Source organism: Pan paniscus, chromosome 8 (genome assembly GCF_029289425.2).
Source record: "Pan paniscus chromosome 8, NHGRI_mPanPan1-v2.0_pri, whole genome shotgun sequence".
In the NCBI taxonomy this organism is placed as follows: domain Eukaryota; kingdom Metazoa; phylum Chordata; class Mammalia; order Primates; family Hominidae; genus Pan; species Pan paniscus.
The window spans coordinates 23,656,476-23,676,370 of record NC_073257.2 but is presented as its reverse complement, the minus strand read 5'-3'; the positions used below and the strand labels follow the sequence as shown (position 1 = coordinate 23,676,370).

Genomic DNA, 19,895 nt, shown 5'->3' with positions numbered 1-19,895 from the left:
ACCTTTTACTCTCTCAACTGTAATACAAGGAACCTTAACGCACACATTTAGAAAAAACAGAGGAGCCCCTTCCTTATCAAGCCACGTTCTTCTTGCCGGACTGGGGTCACTTTCATGGCTGTTCATTTATGCAAATAAACAAGCAGCGCTCTCGTACTTTAATGTAAAATCTATCTTACATACATGTACTATTTCACACACCTTCCTCATTCTGCCCTGTGGCCCTCTGAGGGAGAGAGAAACCTCTTTGCTGCCACTGTGCCATGCCTCCTGCTGGGAGGAAGGAAATCTTGCCTTGTGTGTGAGCCCAGGCGAGGCTCTGCTTGGCAGTTTTACAGACCTGTGGTCAGGTGTTCACAAAAATGGATTTGCAAGTGATACAGTAATATGAAATCTCAACTCTATGCCGTGGAGATAATTATAATCAGGACAATTTCCTCCTAACAAAATCGGCAAACCGTTATTATGTGTGTTTCTGTAACTTAAATTCTGCATTAAATACAAGAGGAATCCACTTGCCTTGCATATATTGCCAGGTGATTATGAAACGCTGAACTAAATCACTTTAAAAGACTCACCCTACTTAACAAAGGCATCCTGGTTTATATGCATAAAAGCCACACTCCAAAAAGCTTACGGGGACAAGCTTTGCACATGCATTTTATTTTTTAATGACTGCAGAAGCTCCTGGGGCTCATGATATTAAAAGAAACAAAAAAGGAGGGAAGTAGCTTTGGTTTTTTAATTACTTCTACCTCTAAATCTAACAATCTTAAAATAAGTGTTCTTTAAATATTTAGAAACAAACTAAAATGCGACCCATTTGACTTGTCCAGACACTGGTTTTGTGTCAGTACCACTACTGCTGGCACCACAGTTTCTCACCAAGAGTGCAAAGCCAGAGCAAATGAAAAGTATGATTCCTTTTCCCAAAGTATCGTCCTTCACAAAAACAAAAACCTGAAAATACCAAGTAGCAGTTTCTCTTGAATCCATCATCCCTTTTTCATTCCTATAGTCACCTTCACTGTGTATCCTGGCACACCCAAGCAGAGAGCCTGGCAGGCACAAGGGAGTGGGTGGGTGGATGGATGAAAGATTGATCAGATAAATAAACAGGACGTAGTAATGTGTCTCTTAGTTCAGGCACTGATCTCATTCTAATGACTTCCAGTAATTTTTATTTAGGCATCTTGCAATCTGAATGTCAATTTAGAGAAATAGATTGACCAAATCAGCTCCATCTTCTTCTTTCAAATAAACACATCCTTTCTGATGTCACACACCAAGGCTACAGGCTGGCCGCTGAGCTGCCTTACTTTTCACCCGTGCTATCAGGACGTCCAGGCAAAGATAACACTATGTGGATAAACACACTTGGGGATGTGGCTATGAGTTGCAAATGCAAGATGAACTTATCTGATGACAGGGAGAGTCAAGATGCCTCTGGCCTCACATGGAAAGAATCCTGAAAAGTCCTCTTAGATTATGAGAAAGATTCCATTATTTAGCAATGGTATATAGTAACAAATCACCGACAGAGCACATGAGCGTGTGGCCATTGGGGAATAATGGAATGTGGCTTAGTGACCCCACGTTATTCTTCTCCAATCCACTTTCTTTGTGAGTAATTCCCTTCCACCAGTTAAGCATGACCACAGACAGGCCACACAAGGAGTAATAAAATGGAAAGGGAAAACAAATTGCTTGTTTAGATGATAACAAAGATATTTCCTCATTATGAAAGTTGGATTGTTCAGACCTGAAACACAGCTATGCTTACACATTATCTTATCCATTTTTTAAGATACGTGTAGAGATGCAGATATATTCCATATGTTCGAAAAGATACTCTGGTAGAAAGCTCGATTAATTACACTTTGGGTCCTTTTGGAAAACCCTCACATGAACATGTGGAAAATACTGCTAATAAGGTGTCATTATTTGAATAATTCATTCATTCACTAAAATGAATCTCTGTAAAATACTACAAAATATTTGTAGGAAGTGTAGTAAATGGAAAAGAGGGAGGGTTTTGATGCTTCAGACCCAAGTTCAGATCCCAGCTCCTGAAGCTTTCTTGCTATGCAATCCTGGGCTGGGATCAGAGTGCCAGATCCTCCAGCAACAGAACAAGCACAAAGAGGCCCACCTCTCCGTGCTGTTGTAAGGATTCAGTGAAATGTTCTACACCGTCTAAAAGTACCAGAGGAGAGTACAGGTAGGTATTCTCACAATGTTCTTGGATTTTAAGTAGTAGTTAGAAAATGAAAAAGAAAAAAGTATACATAAGGAATAATTGTCTCTCATAAAATGTAAACAATGTATATAAAATCCACATTGTAAACAGAAGCTACCTGGCCTAACCTGATCCCCAGCACCCAGAACGCTACAGTAGTGCAACCAATACTGGTAATGACACTAAAAAAAGAAAAATAAATGAAGCAACTTCTTATCTACCACAGAGGCCTGGCTGGATTTTCTAAAGCATGTCTGGTTTATGTGCAGTTGTTCTACATTCAGCTTGAAGGGAGCCCTGCACAGAGTGCTACAACCTCTCTGCAGTCACCCACAGCTCACTTCCGCTCTCCACTTCCTGCCTTCAGCGTCCCCACCCTCTTTCAGTAGCTGATTTGAGAATATAGATTTCCCAGAACAATTCTATCCTTTAATATCTCTACCCCACCAAATGGTTCTGTGCGGACAATTTTACCTGATTCTTATATTAAATGCAATCACTCACCAGGCAGTCATGTTTTCAAACGTGGGAGTCCCGCATACAACCTGCTATTATTTGCTTGGTCAGCACAAAGCACCTTTCAGAGACGCTCCCGAATCCTGACACTCCTGCAAACCCATCTGAAGCTCAGCCAGCTCTTTCAACAACACATAAAAGTATCTGTGCCACTCAGATGCCTGAGACTCACTTATAGAGCAATTACAAACCTTGAGCAGCAACAGTGTTTTACATTTGTTCTGTTCTGTATTTTTAGCCAGGGCTTTTTCCTTTCATGGATTATGGTAAATATAACATTTGCTTCCAGAATGTGGGACTTGCTGGGATCATAAAGGAAAGTGCATAACAAGCAGATTACCTTTGGCTACTGCATTACAGGGAGGAACACAGTTATGCTAAGTGGATGGATTTAGTTATATTCAAATTCTATTAAGCTGCCTTGCCTTCGACACAGAAATAAACAAGAAAGTCTTACAGCTTCGCGTATTTTCAACTCTCCACTCCCCAGTCAGGGCTTGGCGAGGGGTGCCTTTTTTTTTTTTTCCTGTTTCCTGAGACAGGGTCTCCCTCTGTTGCCCAGGCTTAAGTGCAGTGACACAATCATGGCTCACTGCAGCCTCAACCTCCTGAACTCAAGTGATTCTCCCACTTCAGCCTCCCGAGTAGCTGGTACTACAGGCGTGCACCACCACACCTGGCTGATTTTTTATGTTTTGTAGAGATGGGGTCTCCTCATATTGCCCAGAGTGGTCTTGAACTCCTGGCTCAAGTGATCCTCCTGCCTCGGTCTCCCGAAGTGCTGAGATTACAGGCATGAGCCACCGTGCCTGTCCTTGGGGGTGCTTTTTTTTTTTTTTTTTTTTAATAATACAGTCTATGTTTTTGGAAGTTTGTTCCTGAAGTTTCTTTCCTTCCTTTAACATTGTCTAATCTGCTTTCTCAACACCAATTCAACACAGGAGCATGGGAGAGCCAAGTTAAATAAGCACGATAATTCTGCTGGAAACTACATATAGTCTGTTGCGTAGAAGCGTACAGTAAACATTCTGCACTGAGCACTGTGTTTCATCCCCAGCAGATGACATTCCTTATGACTTTATATCCCATGGCTAAATTGATTAATATAATATCAAACTACTATTTGTGTATTTTGCCTAATTGCCCAACTACATAAATCATTATGAGCAAGAGGGACGTTTTTTTTTCCTTCTTACTCACAAGCCTGCTGCTTTTCTGACCTTGCCACGCATTAGCGAGAGTAAGTTGTAAATGCAGAGCTGCAAATGTCTTTCGAAGGCAATTACTGTGAAACTTTGTTCTAACATTATGAAATGCGGCATTTTCACTAGATAATGTCCATATTAACCAACCAGAGGCCTAGAGAGTGAACCCAAAAATGAAAAGAAAATGTACCACTAGCAAAGCATTAACTGCAGAAATGCCAAGCAGCTTTCTCAGCCAATTGAGTGGCAGCACTGATACACAGCAGTGCTGGGAATATACAATATTTAAAGAGCTGTCTCCTTCAGGTCTGTGCATTTTATTTGTTTCCTTTTTGAGGAATAAAGTAAAGACATTTACCACTCTGAAAAACAATTTAAGTCAGGTATAAACTTTGAAAAGAAATGTATTTTAATAAAAGATGAGAATAAATGCAAATATATGTCTAGAGACTTTCTAACGTAGATGCTTGGCAGAACACTGAAAAGGTTAATGCAAGGTCTATACTAAGACTGGTGCCTTTGGTAGCCATTTTGAAATAGCGAAACAAGCATAAAATATTGCAGAGCACGTTAAACTGTGTGGGGGCCTGAAGTTCTCAACGTGAGATATGCAAGAAACTACAAATAAGGGAAGAGGAAAGCAATGGTATGCATAGTAGAAAACATCCAACTAATTCTTCTGGGGTGGAAATCATTCCAAATGCAGATGAAGTCAGGAAGGCATGAATGGCAGCAACTGTCTGGCCTGGAAGGGTCCGTCAGTCAGACAAAACCGGAACTTGAAGTGAGAGGAAGCACACATATGGCGATCTTAAGCTGCAATGGTCGAGTCCCTAGGGCCTGAAACAAAGTGAATTTGTTTTTCTACAAGTCTCTAGCATTTCAAGGGTTTGCCGATTTCCAACAAACCAGAATCATGATGATTAAAGAACAGCAAGATATTTCATTAAACTGGATATTAGAACTGTGAAAAGGTGACAGAAGCTTATTAAGAATTAGTGGGATAAGGAAGAACATTTTTACCATCTCCAAAACCCAAGAGATATGGAATGGAAAAGCGTCCATTACAGGCACACAAAGGAAAAAGAGGACAACAGGAAGAGAGGAAGAAGCACGAGGGGAGCGAGATTCCCCAGTGGAGGGAGGACAGAAGAATCACGAGGGGAGTGAGTCCCCCCAGTGGAGGGAGGGCAGAAGAATCACAAGGGGAGTGAGTCCCCCCAGTGGAGGGAGGACAGACCTTGGCTCTACCAGAATCTCTTCCTAACTACCTGGCCTTACAACTTACCTTCCCATTCATTCCACGCACCACTACTGAGTTCTTTTTCCTAACTACAGGTGTGTATTTCTCGGATCCTGTGGTCATTAATCTCTTTATGACAGCCCATCCGCTTGTTTTTTTTTTTGAGACAGCGTCTCGCTCTGTCACCCAGGCTGGACCGCAGTGGCACGATCTCAGCTCACTGCAAGCTCTACCTCCCGGGTTCACGCCATTCTCCTGCCTCAGCCTCCCGAGTAGCGGGCATTACAGGCGCCGCCACCATGCCATGCTAATTTTTTTGTATTTTTAGTAGAGATGGGGATTCACAGTGTTAGCCAGGATGGTCTCGATCTCCTGACCTTGTGATCTGCCTGCCTCGGCCTCCCAAAGTGCTGGGATTACAGGCGTGAGCCACCGCGCCCGGCCCAGCCCATCCACTTTTAATCGTCACTCCAAAGTTCTTCACCACTGGATCCAACTGATACTTTCAGTTCTTACCCTATTTTCCCCCATAAGAACCATAGGGCACAAATTCTTCCACCCTGTTGTCTGCCTCTGGACACTTCATTCACTTCTGCACCCTAGAATTCGTTTCCAAATCAGAATTTGCTCCCATCAAGAAACAAGTTATCATTCAAGATACAGTGATCAATTCTTCTCTGAACATACCACGTTGTCATCTATGTAAGCCATCTGATGGGCAGTCACACTTTATGCAATCTCACATGTTTTCATCTCGGGCAGCTACCTGGTTAAGGTATTACTTAACAAGTGGGAAAGTATGATGTCGTGGGAAGGCATCTTGCCAAGGAGTCCAAAGACCTTGTTTGCAGTCGTATCTTCATTACTTATAAAGAGGGCTACAGGACATGACTTCATCTAAGCTACAGTCTCTCATTAATAATATGTCAGCTGCAATAATGTGATAGATTACAGTTGTTTCAAGGATTAAAACAGATACTATATGTGAAACTACTGTGCATGCTATTGAAACACTACAAACCATACATTATGTTCTTATCTTTCCTCCCAACTAGACTAAACGTCTTGAGGGCAGGAACCAGGTCTAACAGTTCTCTGAATTTTCAGCCTTATCTATCAAGACACATCACCATGAAACAGGAACTAAATAAACATGCAATGATTGATTAGTCTGCACTTCAAAGTCAACAGTGAAGGGCCCGAGGAACTGAGGACTGTTGCTTTTGTATTCTTCCCCACCCCAGGTTGTCTAGTCTAGACCACACAAATGTGTTTTCCACTTGGCTCCCCCAGAAAAATCTTCCAAGAATGTCAATCTGCTTCTGTTGCACCAGGTCCTTAAAATCTTTTACAGCTCCTGTAGGTACTCTTCAAGCCTTTCAGAATAATGAAGGCTTTTCAGGAGCTGTCTTGTGGCTTATTTCATAGCCTCACTCTTCCCATCCTACCCCTCCGAGTCTCTGCTCCTGACTGGTCGGCCCCCTGGTCCTCAAATGTGCTGAACTCACCCTTCCAGTGTCCTCCATCGTGGGGACTGCCCCTTGCCTTTATTCCTTTTGCCAAATCCTATTTAACTTCACAACACTTCTCAGGGAACTATTCTGTTCCATCCAGTAACCCCAGCATAGGTTAGGGGGCACTGTGCTAGGAACCTCAGCTCCACATAATGACTTAAGCAAGAGCTTCCCCACAAAGGAGTCAAGCATTCAGAGTTTCATTCTCAGACCTTAGCACAGCGCCCGGCACGTGGTGAGTGTTCAAAAAATTGTACTCAATGAATGACTCTACGAGTACACAAAAGTTAGCAACTAAGCTTTATTTTTTTTAAGACAGGGTCTCCTTCTGTCATGCAGGCTGGAGGGCAGTGGTGTGATCACGCTCACTGTAGCCTCAATACCCCCGGCGCAAGCGACCTTCCCATGTCAGCCTCCCAAGTAAGTGGGAATACAGGCACACTCCATCATGCCTGGCTAATTTTTAAATTTTTTGTAGAGATGGGTTCTTGCTGTGTTGCCTGGGCTGGTCTTGAAATCTTGGGCTCAAGCAATCCTTCCCACCTTGGTCTCCCAAAGTGCTGGGATTACAGGCATGAGTCACTGCGCCTAACCCTTATTTTTAATACAAATAAGTGACTGGCACTATCCTAAAAATTGTTCTAATTTAACAAATTTGAGGGTATTAAATCTTAAATAGCGAAATTTATAAGTGACAAAGCAAATACAGTATTGTGTACTTTTTTCCAATATACCAAAACTTATTCATAATTAAAAATTCACATGCTCATAAAATACAGTAAGTCTTGTCTACATAAATACAAACACAGAAGAGCTACATGACGCTAAAGGTGGATGGACGGGTGACTATTGCACACCTACAGTATTTCACAGAGAAGCATACCAGATAGTTGAAATGGGGCACTTAAATGTCTAAAGACAGAGTTGGCCATGGTGACTTACTCCTGTAATCCCAGCTACCTGGGAGGGTGAGATGGAAGGATCACCGGAGCCCAGGAGTTCAAGGCTGCAGTGAGCTATGATTGCGCTACTGCACCGAACATGGGCGACAGATTGAGAGCCCATCTCCTAAACAAAACAAAAACAAAAACCAACATCAAAAGATGAAATCTAATATAATTCTTGCCCTTTTGGGTACCTATAATTGGGGAAGAGTGAAAATATACCAACCTGATTTCTTTTAAGGCAAATTTAGTTACGGTTAGGTACTTCTGACTAACTGATTAAGCAGAGGCAGTTTCTCAAAAGATAAAAGTTGGCTCACCATCTCTCAAAAACTAAAAATGTCTATTTTACTTTAAATGAAATCCCACGAAACCGTTTCCGGTTTGAACCTCCTGGAAAATAACGCAAGTGAGAAATTGAAGATGGCTTACTCTACCATATTAACAGTGGAGACGAAGAGAAATGAGCCGATGAGAGAGGCAGAATTGAGAGGTTTGTTGAGATGAACTGAGGGGGTGTTTGCTGAATTAAAAAAAAAAAAAACTGAATGATGTGGTCTACTTTAGGGTACTGGGAAAGGAAACGGGGAGGGGTAAAGAATAGGTATTTGTGCAACTAAAATTTAGAAGAAGGATAAGGCAAGTCATCAGATAGCAGGGGGTAGGTAAGAAGGAAGAGTTAAACTCTTTAAAGGTGTTACCTAAAATAGACTAATAATGGAAAGATGTATACATTAATTGCACTCAAATAACTCACAAGCTTGAGCGATACCTTCCTTGTAGGTTACATTTTTACATAAAAATCACATAATCTATATGGAAGTTTCATCCCCAAAAGTAACTAAACTATTTATAAGAAAACACTGATATGGCCCCTTTTATTTAGCACATAATACCATAAATAATAATGCAAAATTTTCTAGACAGTTTAAAATATTCCTCGAAAGTCAATCAAGGGTTCAAAAATAATCCTGAATTTTAACAGAATTTCTTTCCTCACTCTTTTCAACTATTTAAAACTGTGTTTTGCAAAGACAATGTTTCTTGGAATTTCATTTAAAATTTTAAATTTACAATGAAAGCATGATGATTCATGCACTATGTAAAAGGATTTAAAGATAGTAGCAAGCTATAAAATTCTGATAGTTTTCTTCATTGTTTAAAACTACTCATTTCAGCATAAACTCCACATTTATTTATTTCAGTTTCCTTACAAGTAACATTCTCCAGAGCATTACTGTTTCCACAGATATTCTTTATACAGGGTGGCTGAAAAATTCTCAGTATGATTAGGGTAATTCACTTTCATGACTTAAGTAATTGAGCCTATCTTTGCAGTTATTAATTATAATTATATTATATGTACTTTCCAAAAAATAGAATAAATATAATCACCATAACTGTACTGTAAAAAACAGTAATTACATATTAACTCCCATCAGTTCAGTCACATACCACTGCACTTAATGCCTTCAGTATGTTCCAGGCTCAAGTTAAATGGTAAGCACCAACTTTCCCACTTACACTTGATAATTTATGGCCGTTTTCAGTCACAGCACCCAAGGTTCCATCTTACTTCATTATAAATTGTTTGGGAGGGAGAACACTGCTCTGTTTAACACACACGAGAGATGATTTCCTACTGAACACATGCCACTCATTTTAGCATCTTGGCTTCTTTAAAGAAAACAAGATTTGAAATACAATAAACAAAGCCAGTTCATGACACCTGCCCCCAGTCTTCTAAAAGTAAAAATTTGGCAGTATGTTTTCAGGCTCATCTTTTTACTGTTTGATGATAAATTCTTTGCAAGTTTGCACCATAGCACCCAGCAGAGTATCCCGATCCTGTGTGTGTCATAGCTGTCGGTGTGTAAACACAGAATGAATAAAATAAGTCTGTCAAGGAAGAGACCCAGGACAAGCATGGAAAAGCTGTACCGTCTTGAACAGCAATGGCCACTCAGAAGCTCTCTGTGCTGCGACCGAAGGCTGGGACAGTTGAGAGCTACAGAGAAAATGCCCAGGAAATGTCATACTCTGGGACTTTAGTCTGAGCCTCAGGATAAAAAATAATTCCATTTACGTGTCTCAGTTTATTTTTTAGAAATGATCTAATATTTAATATGTAAACATCTCCAAGAAATGGCAGCTGCTGGGAAATGAAAATTCCATAATCATTACTGTCAGTATTTCAAAGTCTCTTATGGAAATTGCTATATTCTGTTTCCATATAGTTTCACATTGTGCTAATTTTATTATTTTAATGTGCTAGAAATAACTTTAAATTTGTGTCTAAAAAATATAATTAATTAGGTCTATATTCCAAGCCAAAATTCATCTATCATCTAAATCTGTTTTTCCCCCATTTTTATTGGGGCACAATTAACAAACTGTGCAAATTATTTTTACCATCCTAAATTGAACAAACACTGGTTGGTATACATGCTATGAATGACTAAACAACGTACAGTCAGATTCTCCTCTTTGGGTACACATTACAAGGGAACACTTGAAGCTTGGCTCCAAATTCTATAATTTTCAATCACTGAAAGAATATGGATAATTCTGTTTTTAAAAGTTTACACAATTGCTGAGATCCACACAGAAATGGCATTTAAAAAGGACAGTAAGTTATTCTGTGGAGCTGAATTTGTCTTACTTTTCAGGGAAAGGCAAATTAATATACACGCAGTAGGCTCTTTTAACTAACTGAGAAAATGATGATGATGTAATGAGAGTCAATAATGGAGTGCTTAATGTATGCCAGACTTTGGGTAAGTGCTTAACATCTATTTAACATTTTCTATATCCCTATCAGATAAGTACTATTACTCAGGCCATTTTATAGAAGAGAAAACTGAGTCTAAGAAATTTAAGTCCTGTGGCCACACAATATAGTCAGAGTACACACATGAACACAAAACCATCTGACTCTAAAACCAAAGCTCTTACCCACAGCATTGTACTAACACGGCTTCCACCCTCTGGAATTTATATGCATCCAACTCCCAAAGAATATGCCTTAATTTCCAACTATTTAAGTCACAGAGGGCTAACTCCAGAAGATCTACTGAAAAGTATTAAATAGAACATTTCTAACTCTACTCTATTGACTCCAGAACTCCCAAGCGAGGATCTTCTGGTCTACTTTGGAAAGCCAACCTACAGCAATCTCTATCATTTCAAATGATCCAAAAAGCTCTTACACCATAACTTTTCCTTACTTTATTCTGATATCACATTGTATTTTCCAAGCTGTACACTTTTCACATGTGCATGTGCATACATACATAGGTATATACATATATAATCTTACATATATGCCATATAGTCACATATACACATATAGGTATGTATTTAAATTAGATAGCATTTTGAAAAAGAAAAAAAGCTTATTTTAACTGAATATATTTCTAAGTAATTAGAAATTCACCTTTGCTTTATGGTTGGATAATATTAAGTCAGCAGAATGATATGCCATCTGAAGCAGAGGTGGCCTGTGTTTCAAAAATTCCAAATACCTTACGGCAGCAAATTGTAACATCCTAACAGTGATGTTTAAATTATAAATATTAAAATAACAAAACACTAGAAGTAGGATGGAATCAGGATGTGGGAAAATTGAGGTGGAAGGAGACATTCGGTAAAGAGCTAGTGACAGCCGGAACACTGTTATTGTGAGCCTTACTCACTTAGCAATTAACCAGGTCTGTCTGCTATCGTTTAACTTCGTTTTTTTCTTTATATTTATTTATCTATTAATTTATTTATTTTTGAGATGGAGTTTCGCTCTTGTTGCCCAGGCTGGAATGCAGTGGAGCAATCTCAGCTCACTGCAACCTCCGCCTCCCAGGTTAAAGTAATTCTCCTGTCTCAGCCTCCTGAGTGACTGGGATTACAGGTGCCTGCCACCATGCCTGGCTAATTTTTTCTTATTTTTAGTAAAGATGGAGTTTCGCCACGTTGGGCAGGCCAGTCTCGACTCCTGACCTCAGGTGATCCACCCACTTCAGCCTCCCAAAGTGCTGGGATTACAGGTGTGAGCCACCAGGCCCGGCCAAGTTTAACTTTTCATATGCTGTTTTCCCAGCCAGAATATAAGATCCTCAGAGCCCAGGAACCATGCTATATTCTCTATCATCTCAAGTAGTCAGCATAGTACCTTTCTCCTGAGAACTGAATAAATATTTGCTATTTGGCTAGTTGACTGAAAATGTCCGTCCCAGGTTTCCAGTCGTCTTTCTGAACCTTCCAATCCAAGGTTGAGTTGCATTTCTCAGTAAGTATAAAGCAGCATACTCAGGTTCTGCATGTTTTTGTACATCCCTATATTCCCACCATCTAGCCAAGTGCCTGTATATTATAGTCCACCAATAAATATTTGCTGAATGGACGTAACTATTCTCAAAGGGCCATGAGTTACTCATGAGTGTGGTCCAACTGCCAATCCTAGGCTCCACCCCAGAGAGTCTGATTCAGCAGGTCTAGAGTGAGATGCTAGAATCTGTACCCTTCCCCACCACCGCCCAGGCCATACAGATATTTACAGACCTCAGACCATACTTTGACAAGTGCTAGCCCTATCCCTTTGCCTCTAGGACTCCAGGAAAAATTCATTAGTCAGGGATGCCCATGCAATTTGCCCAAAATGTGGGGGAGCAGTAATGATGGATTTCATAAAGGGAGGATGAATGAGAAAAGGACTAAGTGTAGCTCAGAGTACCCCTCACTCTAGGACTCAAAATTGACATCCCTCTCTTGAGCAGGAGGCACAAATGACGGTGGCTATTTAGAAGACAGTATTTCACAGAAAGGCAAGGGTCTTTCCTGTAGCATATTTCATAGGCATTGATACAATTGCTTTAATTTTTAGAAAATCTGTTAGCTAAGTGTTGAACTAGAGTGGAGTTTAGAGGAAATACACGTTTCACAGACATTCAATGGTTTTTCGACAAACCAAAAGAAACATAATGCATGAGCCATGCACTTGGCCTGGGCCTCTGCCCTCCACTATTTCATGTCATGTACGAGAAAAGACTTGTCAGGGAAGGGAGAAATTGCTAAAAAGAGGTGTGCAGGTTAATATAGACGCTGCATATAAATTATTTTAAAACAAGTACTGAGACATCAGTGGCACTGCTGGAGAACCCCACGGCAGTATTTTAAGTTAAGAGACAGCATTAAACAGCATCGGCACATGATGCCAGAGCTGGTCAGGACCAGAGACTTCTCAGGAGGAAAAACACAGGGAGTCGGGACCAAAGCAGCATTTTTTCCTCAGCGTGTCGCTCAGCCTCTCAGAGCATCAAGTCAACCTAACACCCATCTACAAGACTAACCTTTAAGGATTTTGTGAAGGTGCAAACACTGGTATTTGAGGGCCATGCGAAGATCTAAGATTTTAAACAGCACTGATGCTAGACACTGCAAGGTAGGGGATATTTTCTCAAGCCAGCGGCCACAGCTATTTCAACTACAGAAAAGAAAAGTGTTTCAATCAGAAAGATAGACACGTGCCCCTCCTTAGATTCACTGCGTTTCCCTGCCACTTCCTATCAGGAGGAACTCTAACAAGGTGGAGGCTGAGGGAGGGTAGGTTCCTGGGTGTTCCTTGCTCTCTCCTCGTGCCCTGCTTCTCAAATCCCACTGCCAACAGAAGCACTAATCCTTACAAACAAGCGTGTGTTCATTCACTCAGCAGGAACTTACTGAAGGTCTGTGAGCAGCAGATGCACCCTTCAAGGTGCTGGAGACAGCGGTAACAGAGAGGCACACAGTCTGTGGCTCCACAGAACAGCCCTGGTACGGAAGACAGAGTCGCCTATGGGCACCGCCGAGGACAATCAGCACTGGAAGGACAAGCACAAGATGCCTAGGGAGAACACAGTCCATGTCCAATCACCCAGCAGCTCCAAGGCTTTGATCAGGCAAGACCTAATTCTACGCAAGCCTTCCCTGTGGCTACTGAAAGTTCCCAGGGGGATGAATCTTCTGAGGCCACACTCATCCGCCCTTAGCAACTCCACCACTTTTTACTGTGAAGATGCGCAACTACAGGATCCAAACTCACCTAAGTAGTAACATTAGATTCACAAAACACGGGGAGAGGCCAACGTTCCTCCTGCAGGGCCCCTGCCCCTTTGCACCCTCAGGCAGATGCTGCCACTGTGTTATTTATCTCCTCTAATCCCTTAGCTTTGCTGCAACAGGCCTTTGCTGGGGATTCATTCAGGCACAAGGAAGGGAAGGACGGCGACCTCTTCTCTTTAGAAGAGTATAATTATATTCTTAGTAAAATATTTACAAATATCGCTATGCTAGTCATTTACAGTCTATGCAAAGTATACAATAATATGGAATTCCAGCCACAAATACAAAGAGAACCTATTTGTGACAAAGGAAAGACAACTGTAAAAAAATACAACCAAATTTGCTGGCTAAGTGTCAAGCGTTTCAGCCTCTGCTTAACATCTGCTAAGCTGGGGAGGGGACAGTCTTTAAAGACTTCAAAGTCCTTTGTAGGTTCAGTCCGGAGGAATTACCTTCTTCTGTAAGAAGCTGTACCTTTTACTAGAACTCCGGGGAAGAGAGTCTGGGTCAGCAGAGACCCCAAAGTCAGGCCAAGGTGATAGGTGTGCAAGGCTGGGAAGGGCCGCCACAGGAATTTACTCAGCTGTTTTCAGACTCAGATTTCCCCTACAAAGCGGAGTGATACTGGATTGTACTGAGGATTAAATGAGATTATATGTATCAGATTAGGCTTAATGTGTATTATTTCCCCTTTGTTTTTAAGTATTGATGTTTGTGATTTTGTTCTGACATTAGTAACACATTCCCTATCTTGTATACGTACGTACAACTTTCCCTTTACAATGATCACAGTTATTACCATTAGTTGCAGGAGCACTGCACAGGCCTCTAAACTGTGAAAAGTAAAGAACCACCTCGAATGTTTCTTCTTCTTCTTGGTCCCACGGCATATGCTTTTGGATCAAAAAGATCAATGATTCAATGGGAGAGAGAGCAGTATTGGAATGTCTCTAGCTTTCAGGATTCTGTTTAAAGAATTCCATTCTAAAGTAAGAAATGTAGGTTCCTGACATCTTCAACTCAAGGCTCTAACAATCTGTTACTTTACCTGGCTGTCCTCTTCTTTAATGGTTCCTTGTGGATCCAAAGATCTCTTCGGGAGAAGTGAGATGTGTTTGCCTTCTTTCCTAGACTTTTATGTTTCCTGCTTTCCCATTTTACGATGAAATGATGCTAGCGTTCTAAAGTAGAGGACACATGTACTACAGCTGTCTTTAAGCTCTTTATAGTTTTATGTTTTCAAACATAACAGCAGTATTTAATCAATGGAATTTTCATGACTCAATTTGACCAAACATTGCTGCCATCCCTGCTCATATTAGTGTAGCTTCTGATACAGATCACCACCACCATCACCTCTTAGATTATCCTGAATCATTATTTATCCTCTTTTGAGGTCAAGAAACTCTATTGGTGCTTAAAACAAAGCAATTTCACTGCATGAGTGACTAATATTTTGGGTGCATCATGAACAAAGGCCTAAGGGTCCATTTGGTGGCCCTGTTTTGCTTTCTATGATACCCTTTGGACGTGTGATTATGTAACACTGTGTCACTTTTTCTCCTAGGCAGGCATTTAGCATTGCTTTTCATTTAAGTCTTTTGCCGGTGGAGTGATTTTGCTGCTGTCAGACTGCATTATGGATATTAGGTCTTGAATAAGCTGTAACTTTCTGCAATTGAAAATTTCTAACACAAAGACAATTTCATTGGGCCCTGTCTTGTTTAATACATAATCCTTTGAGTATTCAGGATCAGGCTGATTTCCAGGATTCTACCTTTATTGCCCACATTTGCTGAATTATGAAGGTTCTTAATTTGTATCCCTTGGTTGTGCTCTTGAGCTAATTTAGCCTTTGCTGCGATGAAAATATGTCCGTATTTCCTTCCCTTGATATTCTACTCTCTTACATGCTAGGCTTTTGCTCTCCTGAAAAGACAACCTACCTTGTAAAAACTGGGACAAATAGAGAAGTAACAATAATTAAAACCCACTTAGAAACTCATTTTAAGTAATAGATCTTTAGCAAAAAGTAAATATTTTGCAAGAAGTAACACTAATGATCTTTGTTTTATATTCTTTGCTCTTGACTACACACTGGTAGACATGTTTAATTGGCAGCAAAATTGTTACAAACAACGCATAAGGGAAGGAAGTAAGGGACCTGGGTGATGCCAGTGGATAACTTGAGGAGAGACTTAAATTGGGCACACATGTGCACAGATATAAACTGTACTTTCTGTCAAAAAATGCTTGAATATTCACAAGTCTTCCACTTTTATAAAATTAGGGTTTTATTGATGAATGCAGGACTTAAAACTCAATATCCACCCAAAATATCACTCCAAGACTGCTACGAGTTTTCTCTATGAATTAACAGAAACTCAACTCTTTGATTACATGTTATAATGCAAGAGTGCTGGCTTTTATGTCTAACCAGCCGCAATACTAGACTACTGGGTCAACCTTTTAACGATGTTTCTTTCACCACTGAACCCTCTCTTTTCCCAAAAAAAAGTCACCAAAGCCAACTTATATACTGAGCTGCAACTAGCTGCAAAGTATATCCTATGGATCACAGTTTATAGCTCCCTGTCATTAAAACAGCAGCCCATGGCTACTGCCACAACATAGCTGAGAGCATGTCACCTTCCTCCATGGATCCATACTAACGTAGCACATAAACATGCGAGGGGAGGTGGCCCGTGATTGATAGATGTGAAAGATTCTTAGTGTACAAAACGTGTGCTGGCTGTTTTAGTGTCTTTGGACCTTACAAACCAGTTATGAAGACAGAGGTCAAAGTCAGCTTTCAGAACAGGTTTATCAAGTCCAGGATAACCCCAACAGTTAACATGACTCTATTCAGCTAGGATGATGAATCCCAGATCTTACAATTGGGCGGAAGTCCTACAGAAACATCACGGCACCTTTCCTCGAGTGACTAAGTACACAGTGTCCACAGTGAGTCCCAGGAGTCCTCGTGCTTCTTGCTCCAGCGTATTCTCCCCGAAGCTAAGCACATGACAGCTGGTTTCCTGTATGACACTCTTAAGGCCACTGTCATCTTGGAAACTGCCTTCTTCTTGTTAGGCTTTTAAGCAATCGATATCACCCCCAATTCAATTACTGTCCTGCCAAGTGTTTTGAAGAAATCAAATATTCAAACTTTGAGGTGTATTGCTATCAAGTATTTTCAGTAGAACTGCAATGTAATGCAAGTTATTCAAATTTATTTTACACGATTTTTGTGGTTAACAACCACAACGTATGCAACAACAGTTGGATGCTGGATTCATCCTGGATGTTTCCATGAGCGTCTCTTTGTTAATATGCAAATGCACTAAAATCTACTTTCAGGGGATTCTCATATCTCTAACTTTGGAGGGACTGCCTTTCTCCTCATCTAGCTGTATTATAAACTAGTAATGAAATGTTGCCACATCTGTTGTGTATAAACTAGTAATGAAAAGTGGAGAAGAAAAAGGAATTCTCACATTTAGTGGGCTAATAACAGACTATGTTTCAATAATCTTCACTTACCCAACAATTATTGGCATAGCATATACTATTTTTTAAGTACACATTTTTAAGTGTATTTTTAAATTCCCCACAACATTAATAACTGTCGGTAATAAATCAGATAGACTGTGCTCTCAAAAATGTGTCATCTGGTTAGAAATGGGAAAAACATTTACACTTTAGAACTCAAAGCCGTTAATACAAATATGTATTACATACACACATCACAAATACTCTTCAGATCTCAGCAGAGCACTTTTAGTGCAAAGCAGAGAGTGATAAATGTCTTACAAGAATAAAGTGCTATGGGGCATCCCAGTAAGGAAACCAAACTTCCATCCTGGGGTGCAAGGAGGGGCAACATGTGAAGACTTCGTAGAGGCCAGCCCCTACCTGCTCAGGGGAGCTTGTGAGACAGTTTTGGGACTCTAAGGGTTTAGCATTAGGAAAATGGTGAATTATAACAATGCTGGCACAAAGTAAGTGCCTGCTGAATGAATGGTTTAAACAGAAATTACAACAAACTGTTTCTCAGACCACAGTGCAACCAAATTAGAGCTCAGGATTAAGAAACTCACTCAAAACCACACAACTACATGGAAATTGAACAACCTGCTCCGGAATGACCACTGGGTAAATAATGAAATGAAGGCAGAAATAAAGATGTTATTTGAAACCAATGAGAACCAAGACACAATGTACCAGAATCTCTGGGACACATTTAAAGCAGTGTGTAGAGGGAAATTTACAGCACTGAATGCCCACAAGAGAAAGCAGGAAAGATCTAAAGTCAACACCCTAACATCACAATTAAAAGAACTAGAGAAGCAAGAGCAAACAAATTCAAAAGCTGGCAGAAAGCAAGAAATAACTAAGATCAGAGCAGAACTGAAGGAGACAGAGACATAAAAAACCCTTCAAAAATCAATGAATCCAGGAGCTGGTTTTTTGAAAACATCAACAAAATTGGTAGACCTCTAGCAAGACTAATAAGAAAAGAGAGAAGAATCAAATAGACGCAATAAAAAATGATAACGGGGATATCACCACCAATCCCACAGAAATACAAACTACCATCAGAGAATACTGTAAACACCTCTACACAAATAAACTAGAAAATCTAGAAGAAATTGATAAATTCCTCGACACATACACCCTCCCAAGACTAAACCAGGAAGAAGCTGAATCTCTGAACAGACCATTAACAGGCTCTGAAATGGAGGCAATAATAGCCTACCAACCAAAAAAAGGCCAGGACCAGACAGATTCACAGCTGAATTCTACCAGAGGTACAAAGAAGAGCTGGTACCTTTCCTTCTGAAACTATTCCAATCAATAGAAAAAGAGGGAATCCTCCCTAACTCATTTTATGAGGCCAGCATCATCCTGATACCAAAGCCTGGCAGAGACACAACAAAAAAAGAGAGTTTTAGACCAATATCCCCGATGAACATCGATGCAAAAATCCTCAATAAAATACTGGCAAACCGAATCCAGCAATACATCAAAAAGCTTATCCACCAATATCAAGTCGGCTTCATCCCTGGGATGCAAGGCTGGTTCAACATACACAAATCAATGAACATAATCCATCATATAAACAGAACCAAAGACAAAAACCACATGATTATCTCAACAGATGCAGAATAGGCCTTTGACAAAATTCAACAGCCCTTCATGCTAAAAACTCTCAATACACTAGGTATTGATGGAACACATCTCAAAATAATAAGAGCTATTTATGACAAACCCACAGCCAATATCATACTGAATGGGCAAAAACTGGAAGTATTCCCTTTGAAAACTGGCACAAGACAGGGATGCCCTCTCTCACCACTCCTGTTCAACATAGTGTTGGAAGTTCTGGCCAGGGCAATCAGGCAAGAGAAAGCAATAAAGTATTCAATTAGGAAAGGAGGAAGTCAAATTGTCCCTGTTTGCAGATGACATGATTGTATATTTAGAAAACCCCATCATCTCAGCCCAAAGTCTCCTTAAGCTGATAAGCAACTTCAGCAAAGTCTCAGGATACAAAATCAATGTGCAAAAATCACAAGCATTCCTATACACCAATAACAGACAAACAGAGAGCCAAATCATGAGTGAACTCCCATTCACAATTTCTTCAAAGAGAATAAAATACCTAAGAATCCAAATTACAAGGGATGTGAAGGACCTCTTCAAGGAGAACTACAAACAACCGCTCAATGAAATAAAAGAGGACACAAACAAATGGAAGAACATTCCATGCTCATGGATAGGAAGAATCAATATCGTGAAAATGGCCATACTGCCCAAGGTAATTTATAGATTCAATGCCATCCCCATCAAGCTACCAATGACTTTCTTCACAGAATTGGAAAAAATTAAAAGTTCATATGGAACCAAAAAAGAGCCCACATCGCCAAGTCAATCCTAAGCCAGAAGAACAAAGCTGGAGGCATCACCCTACCTGACTTCCAACTATACTACAAGGCTACAGTAATCAAAACAGCATGGTACTGGTACCAAAACAGAGATATAGACCAATGGAACAGAACAGAGCCCTCAGAAATCACACCACACATCTACAATCATCTGATCTTTGACAATCCTGACAAAAACAAGCAATGGGGAAGG

The 19,895-nt window shown here is 40.4% G+C and overlaps 1 protein-coding gene across 30 annotated transcripts in view; it reads right to left on the bottom strand.

The window, feature by feature from the left end:
* The window catches only part of CELF2 (CUGBP Elav-like family member 2), an 867,789-nt gene that overhangs the window by 188,726 nt on the left and 659,168 nt on the right, over nt 1-19,895 (bottom strand). The window lies entirely within an intron of this gene.